Raw genomic sequence first — 7,639 nt, 5'->3', positions numbered from 1 at the left:
CGCATCCACCCCGGCCTCTGTGGTGCCTGCAGAGCGCAGGTGTGGCCGCCGCCGCCCTCGGCAGCGACCTGCGCCGCTCGGCACGAGGTGCGTGCTGCCCTCACGGCGCCCTGGATCCCACGGGTGTCCACCGGCCGCAGGCGCCGCCTGAATGCCTGGCGTCCGTCCGGCGTGTGGCCGAACCGCAGGAGTTGGACGGCCGCGCCCCGCACCCTCCGAGGTGCTTCTGGCTCATCTGTCGTGGCTTCGATGCGAGTGCCTCTTTCCAAGTGCTCGGGAGGTGGTTCCCATGGGTGTCCGTCCAGAAGTCCCCGCACCCCCAGCCCCGTGCGGAGCTCACAGCTGGGCACCCGGCACGCTCCCTCGCGGCGCTTCGGTCTGGAAGGGCTCCGGGGGAGCTTCGGCCAGAAGGGCCGATTCTTCTCACTCCAACCGAAAACGGCAGCGCGAACGCCGGGAAGGGCGGGCCCCGCGCTGCAGGCTCCAGCACCGGGTACGCTTCACCGGTCCCGCAGTCACCGTTCAACCTGGGGACACTGTTAAGAATACCTGCACCGTTGTGAAAACACACACTTTGTCACCTCAATATTGAGTCTCGTGTGGGTTCAGACATTGGTCCCCTGGACGGTCCCCAGTTTTCCTGTCTGCAAAGGTCTCGTGCGTGTGACCCCGGGGCCTGTGAATGTCCCCGTGATGCGGGGACACATGGGGACATCGTGCAGCCAGTCCTCTTCGCTCTGCAGGCACCCAGACCAAGAGCCGAAGGCTGACAGAGAAAGGGACTTTGCGGCTAAGCCACTGGGAAGTCTGTCCCCACCCCCAGGGCATGCGATTTGCTGAGGCCTCTGTCCCCATTGGAACCCATCTTGGCGTTTTCCAACAGGACAGCGAGCCTTCAGTAAAAAGCTGATGGGGTGGCTTTGCTGTCCCCCACCCCCACATCAGCTAGGAGCTTCCCCTTGTCTTTCCTTGGGGTCGGCGGGCATGCATCTGAGGCACCAGGGCCACAGCTGCTACTCGTGGCAGCTTAAACCGGAATGAAATGAGTGCATATTTCTATTTTCTAACCACCTTTCAACAGAGAAAATGTTTACATCTTCTACCTGCTCTTCCCCGTTTGAGGACCGACTCACAGAATCATTAAATGTTAGAGCGAGAAGGTCCGTCCGGTCCCGAGGCCGTGTCTGCGATGTGGGCGGCGCGCCAGGCGGCCCGGAGGGTCAGGAGACTCTCAGGTGAACGGGAACCGTGCCCGCGGGCGCAGAGAGGCAACCTCCGCCGAGCCCGTTCCAACTCAGCCAGCGACTCGCTCTGCCTGCGGGAACGCCACGGCTCCGTGGCTCACAGCCTGCAGGTGTCTGGGGACTCAGAGCGCCGCTTCCGTGGGTGAACAAGGGAACTGACCAGCATGGAACTTAGCTGGTTATAACCCAAGCGTCGTGGGTCTGCCTGGCTGTGATAATGTTTGAGAAACATGGCATTAACCGTTACAATTTCCTTAATAAAATGCCGCTTTAAATTGCACTGTCCTGACGTAACAATCCGCAGGCTGCCTTCCTGCACGGACATCCGGCACCAGCAGTTGTTGTGATTATTCAGCTTAGCTGGGAGCCCAGCGCCTCGCTGACAGCCGGTAGCGCAGCGGCGGGGGAGGTGTCACGTCTTTAGCGGGAAATGCTGCGGAGTCTCACTTCCTGGCTTCCTGGTTCACGTTCTCCCTCCCCTCAGTGCTCCTTCCCCACGTCCTCCTCTTTTCTTTCCTTCTCAGGACCCAGAAATAAGCTGCGGAGTGACGTCCACACTCCTGCCAAATGCACGTGTTCGCATCTCTGGGCCCCGAGCAGTAGCCGCTCCATGTCGGCGACCAGCACAGTCAACCTCAGGCCTCAGCGGGAGACGCCCCCGCGGGTCAGCGCCGCAGCCCCAGCAGCTCCAGCAGCCGGCCGACGGGAATGTCAGCTAACGGTGGGTCGTGTCTTGGAGGGTCTGTGTCCCGTACGCTATTGGGGACCCACATGAAGCACGATCCCGGGTGGGGGGCTACAGAAACACCGGGTTATCTGAAACTCACTGAGGCTGAACCGTGCGTCCTGGGTGTGGCCAGGCAGGGGCTGCTCTGGGAGCGTGACGCTCGGGGCGAGTGGGCCTGGTCTGAGTCACACGTGACGCTGAGCCTGCACGTTATCACACGGCGGCCCTGCCTCTCTGAACTCTGTTTTACGGCGAGGCATGTGGGTGTCACGGACCAGCCCGCAGACGGCGGCGGGGGCTCCTGGCGCCTCAGGGTGCTGCGTGGCCACACTCCCTGCCTGCAGCGTCCCTCGTGGCCTCATGTCTCCTCCTTTCACCCTCAGACCTCCGCTTCCCCCAACGTGGCGGACAGTCTGGCAGCCGCGCAGGACTGTGGGGACCGGGGCCACGTCGCAGGCCTTATTTTCTGGACATTTTCCTACCATCCCTGAAGGGAGTAAAAAGTGTAAATTAGGAGCAGGCGCCGGCCTCGCGCAGAAGGGTTGCGGCGGCCTGGAGGTGCGCTCAGCTTCCAGCGGGCGTTCGCTTTCATTAACCCCCAGGCTGGTCTCACTTCGTTGCTCAGCTTCCAGAGCGCACACCGAAATAAACGACAATAAAGGGCTTAAACTTAAGTGATTTTCTGCAATTAAAGTCTCCTGGAATTCTAAAAAGCCCAACTGTATCAGCAGTTGCCAAGCAGAAATGCATTTTCCACTGGCTCAGCCAGGAGGAGCCGCAGGAGCCGCATCCACCAGCAGAGGGGCCGGGGCCCTGGGCGGGGCCCTTCCGACCGACTGACGGGGGCTCAGAAAGCCCCGTCCGGCCACAAACCGTCCACGGCCCCCTCGGTGTGGCGCATGTGGGCAACGGAGGCATTAAAGCCGGGGCAGGGACAGCGGACAGGAGGGCTCTGCAGAGGGCCGAGGTCCAGGGTGTCTTCACACGCGGGCCTGGTCTCCTGACGTCCCGCCCGCCACCTGTCAGGCCGCTCGGGCCCCAGGGCAGGTCTGCAAAGGGCAAACTCAACACTGGAAGCCCCCGCCTGCCCAACTTGGAGTTCACGTCCCTCCAGGTGTAAGACTTTGCAGGTAATTGCAGAACACAGTTAACTTTTAAATGCCAATTAAAACAGGGATGCTAATAGTAAGGAGAGTAGTCATGATAACAGTCACGCAGTAGAATAGCACAACCAGTCTTCCAGACCCCGTCTTGCTCCGATCTGCCCACTGCCCCCACTCCTGCTTAGTCCTGCATGAGACGTGCTGGTCACTGAAGGACTAACCCGTCGCCCAGGAATTACTGAAACAACCTCTGTGCCCGAAACTGCCTCCCCACGGAGATAAGGAGGGTGTGTACAGAGCGGTGGCGGTTCATTAAAACGGGTGCAGGCACCTTGCGACAGGGACCGTGGCGGCCAGCGTTCATTAACCGAAAGCCAAGATGGGCCCCGTCCCCAGACCTGCCTTCCCCTGACGTGAAAGAAGCCTGAATTCTGCACGTCCTCAAGATGGTTCTGCAGGACGCTGTTCTGCCGTCTTCTCAGCTTGCTGCTTTTGGAGCAAAGTCACTTTCCTGCCCCGACTCCTTGTCACAACTCCCAGGGGACATCCATGGAGTCTGAGAGAAATGTCACCCCATGCTCTACTTGCCATTTGAAAAAATGCCACTGATGCCGCCCATCGTCTGCGGGGGTGAGGGACTGGCTCTGTCACTGCAGTGGCTGCTCCCGCCACCTCCTCAGAGGGCAGACCGCGTACAATGTCGTCTGTGAGCGCATCGCCGAGGCACGCGCGGCCGGGTTCCCCGGAGGTGGCCTGTGTGACACCGTAAGCCATGCGCGTGGGATGGCTACCACGTCCCTCCACTGCGGGGCGGTTTGGACGCTCGCCTCCATGGCTCCCAGCGAGGTCTCCCGGTCTGAGGGACGTGTCCTTCGATGCGGAGAGTGGGTGGGCCGGACCAAGGGAATCAGAGCGCAGACCAAAGCAAAGGCTCGAAAAGGGGAGGAAAGGAGAGTTCTGGGGGAGGGCGCCCACTCCACACCCAGCAGCCAGCCTTGACCCGGGCTGTGAACGTGGCCGGCCCACCAGCCCGTGGTCCCTCCTCAGCCCGCCCCTGCTGCTGCTCCCCTGTGACCCCCACTCCACGCACACCCCAGGAGGGGACACAGGGCCGCCTCGGTGGGACTGGGTCGGTGTGGCCGCCTGGCTTGAACGGGACCACCCTGTGCTACCTTGTGTCCCGCTGGCAGTCAGTGACCATGACACCCACTGTCCTAATGGGCAGGGCTGTGCGTGCCCCACGCTCCTGAGACTAACGTCACCACGAAGCAGAGGACACCAGCTCACAGACTGGGTGCGGAGAGCGAACAACAGGAAGTACAAGGGGCGCAACAAAAGTCAGTACCAATTCTGCTTCTGTGAATATTGTGCTTTGTTCTTAAAACAAATTATGGATGTGTTTTCCTTGATTAGTAAAAATTTGAGTAATTTTAACTGAACTAGTTTTTATGTTTTAGTAATTGACATAATGGAATATGAATGAATCCATTGATAGTAAATTGTGAACTAAATATTTTTATATATTTGACCATGTGATTCAGTTATGTGATAATAAATAGTAGTATAAAAGGCATAAAATTAAACACTCAGGTTTGTTTTCCTCTTTCAAGAACATCAGATTGGAACGAGTCTTTAATTATTCTGTTCAGGGTTGTTTTGTACTTAAAATGTTTTGGTTTTAAAAAACGCTCTGGTACTTAAGTTTTATTGCATGTCACAGAGAGCCCTTTAAAAGTCGAGTGTGTTTAACTGTGGCCTGATCCCCTTAGTGTGATTTCCTATTTGTATCTTTAGTATTCAAAATACGAAGAGAAAATAGAATCTGTGCCGCAGAGAACACCAGTTCCTCAAGATGCTCCAAGACCATTTCCATCATCTAAGAGCCTGAGACAGCTCTGCCCATCACACATGGTCCAAGCTCCGAGGAGCCCTAGAGAAACAGGCCTGTTGAACTTAACTACTGTGTTTCCCAAATTCCTTGTACAGAACATGTAATCACGGAATAATCGCTTCTAGAATATCCTGCAGGAATACTGTTCCTTGAAACTTATTCTAAAGGGCATGAGACTTCCGGCCAAGATGGAGGCCTAGACTGACACGCTCCATTTCCCTCCACAACTAAGAAGCGATACAACTACCACAAAACCAGAAATAACCAGAAGTTCCAGAAAATAAATGGAAGTCCAACATATAAACTTGTAAAGAAGTGGTGCTCATCCGGACGGGCAGGAGGGGCGAGGCCGAGGAGGAGAGATCAAGCTGTGCTGATGGCAGTGGCAGCAGCAATGTTGGCAGGACAGCAGTGAGCACAGACACCCGTATTTAAGGGGAGGTGAGAAGTGCCTGGGGAGCACCCCCAGCTGCAGACCAGACCCGTCAGCTTGCAATTCCAAAACCGGGGAAGGCAGACCCCCATTGCCTTGGACTGTGAAGCCCAGAGGGGGTGGCGATGGAGGAGGAGGCTCCCGGTCTCTCAGCAGAGAGTGAATGGCAGGAATCCATCTTGGACCCCCACCCCCACACAAAATGCCACAGCATGGTGAGAAGGGTCTCCCAGTTGTGAAAAATGCATGGGGCTCTGCCCCCTATAGCGTAGGAGGTGTGACTGCCCCACCCAGGGTGCAAAGGTAAACACAAAACTGTCACAGATCATGATAGAGATCCCGGTGATGCAGCTGACCAGACAGCAAGTATCTAATCTAATGAAGCAGCAGATAGGAAATCTTTCTGAGGCTCAGTTCAGAGCTTTGGTTATAAAAATGCTTACAGACCTAACAGCAGGTCTTAAACAAGACAGGGAGGGAATGAAGGCTAGTCCTGCTGAATGAACAAAAGCACATATGAAACTAGTGGTGAGGGAAAGAAAACCAGGGATCAAATCAACAAATTGGAACATAGGGAAGGAACAAACAGTCAACCAGTGCAGAAAAGGAAATGAAAAGTGAGGAAAATGAGGAGAGGCTCAGAAACCTATGGGACAGCTATAAGCGAGCCAACATCCGAATCACAGGGTTGCCAGAGGTGAAGAAGAAAAACTAGAAATTAGAAAATTATGTGAAAAGATAATGAAGCAGAACTTCCCCAACTTGGGGAAGGAAATAGACTTACAGGTCCAGGAAGCACAGAGAGTTCCAAAATAACTGGACCCAGGGAGAACCACACCAAGACACATTATAATCAAAATGTCAGAAATTAAGGATAAAGAAAGAATCTTAAAAGCAGCAAGAGAGAAGAGAATTATGTACAAAGGGGTCCCAATAAGACTCTCAGCTGATTTCTCAAAAGAAACTCTGCAGGCAAGAAGGGACTGGCAAGAAATATTCAAAGGAATGAAAATCAGAAACCTACAACCACGATTACTCTATCCAGTGAAGCTGTCATTCAGAATAGAAAGGCAGAGAAAGTGCTTCCAGGACAAAGTAAAACCGAAGGAGTTCATGAGATCCAAACCACTGTTATATGAGATGTTAAAGGGACTTGTTTAGGAGAAAGAGGATCAAAATTATGAACATTGAAATGAAAACTGTATCACAACAACCAACAGCAGAAGCTAGGGAACCAAAGCAAAGGCAAACTAAGAGGCAACGAGGGTGGGAAAAGAACTATAGGTATGGGGAACATTATTGGGGGAGGTCAGCAGGGAAGGGGAGGGAGAAAGGGAGGGAGATGGTACAGGAATTAGGACGCACAATAGGAGGGAGTGGAGTAGACAGGAAGATGTTGAGAAGAACTATATGCCCAACCAATGGGCATGGACTAAGGGGGGGGACAACTGGAGGGAGGGGGTCACTGGGTGGAGGGGAGCAAAGGGAAAAGAAATTGGGACAACTGTAACAGCATAATCAATAAAGCACATTAAAAATAAATAAATAAAGGGCATGGGCTTACCCATTTAATTTCTTTCTTGGTATTTCTTTGTAATGCAGATTGCCTGTATGTTTAGTTTTGTTTTTCAACCGCACTGAACTCTCAGAAAAACTGAACTACAGTTTTACCCTGCGGCCGAGAAGCAGTGCCATTTACCGCTGGGCCTCCGATGGCAGAGTCTCTCAGTGGCCTCGTTTGTAAAACAAATCAAATAAAGGCTCTGGGCTTTGGCTCTCTGCTCGCTGACTCCGTAGCGCATGTCCCAGCTTCTTTTCAAAGACGGCGCCTTTTCCTGGCGTCTGGGAGGCGTGTCATTCGGAGCAAATGTAATCAGCCCCCCTCGGCTTTTCCTTCTGTGAAAGGGCAGCGCCATGGGCTCCGGCTGGCAGTGTGGTCCGCGGTAACGAGCACGTGCATCTAGTGTTGAGAGCTTTATGGCTTTTCTCACTCCACGACGCTTCCTTACGGCGTGTCACCAAAGCCCCTGCGGTCCTTGGTCTGAAGCTTACCTGCCAGATTTTGTCAGACGATGAGGCCCCACTGCCTGTGAGGCTTTGCCTTTGCTTCTCGATTATCAGGACTAACTAAATGCAGTGGGTCTTCTGTGAGTCTGATGCCACGTGTTAACTATACTGATGGAAATTCCGGTCGAGTAGCCATGTTCACAGTCTCTGACCTTTGGAATATGGTAAGAACAG

This window comes from Furipterus horrens, unplaced genomic scaffold (genome assembly GCF_987537825.1).
Source record: "Furipterus horrens unplaced genomic scaffold, mFurHor1.1.pri manual_scaffold_9, whole genome shotgun sequence".
In the NCBI taxonomy this organism is placed as follows: Eukaryota; Metazoa; Chordata; class Mammalia; order Chiroptera; family Furipteridae; genus Furipterus; species Furipterus horrens.
The sequence above is the reverse complement of the archived record's forward strand: the minus strand, read 5'-3'. Positions refer to the sequence as shown.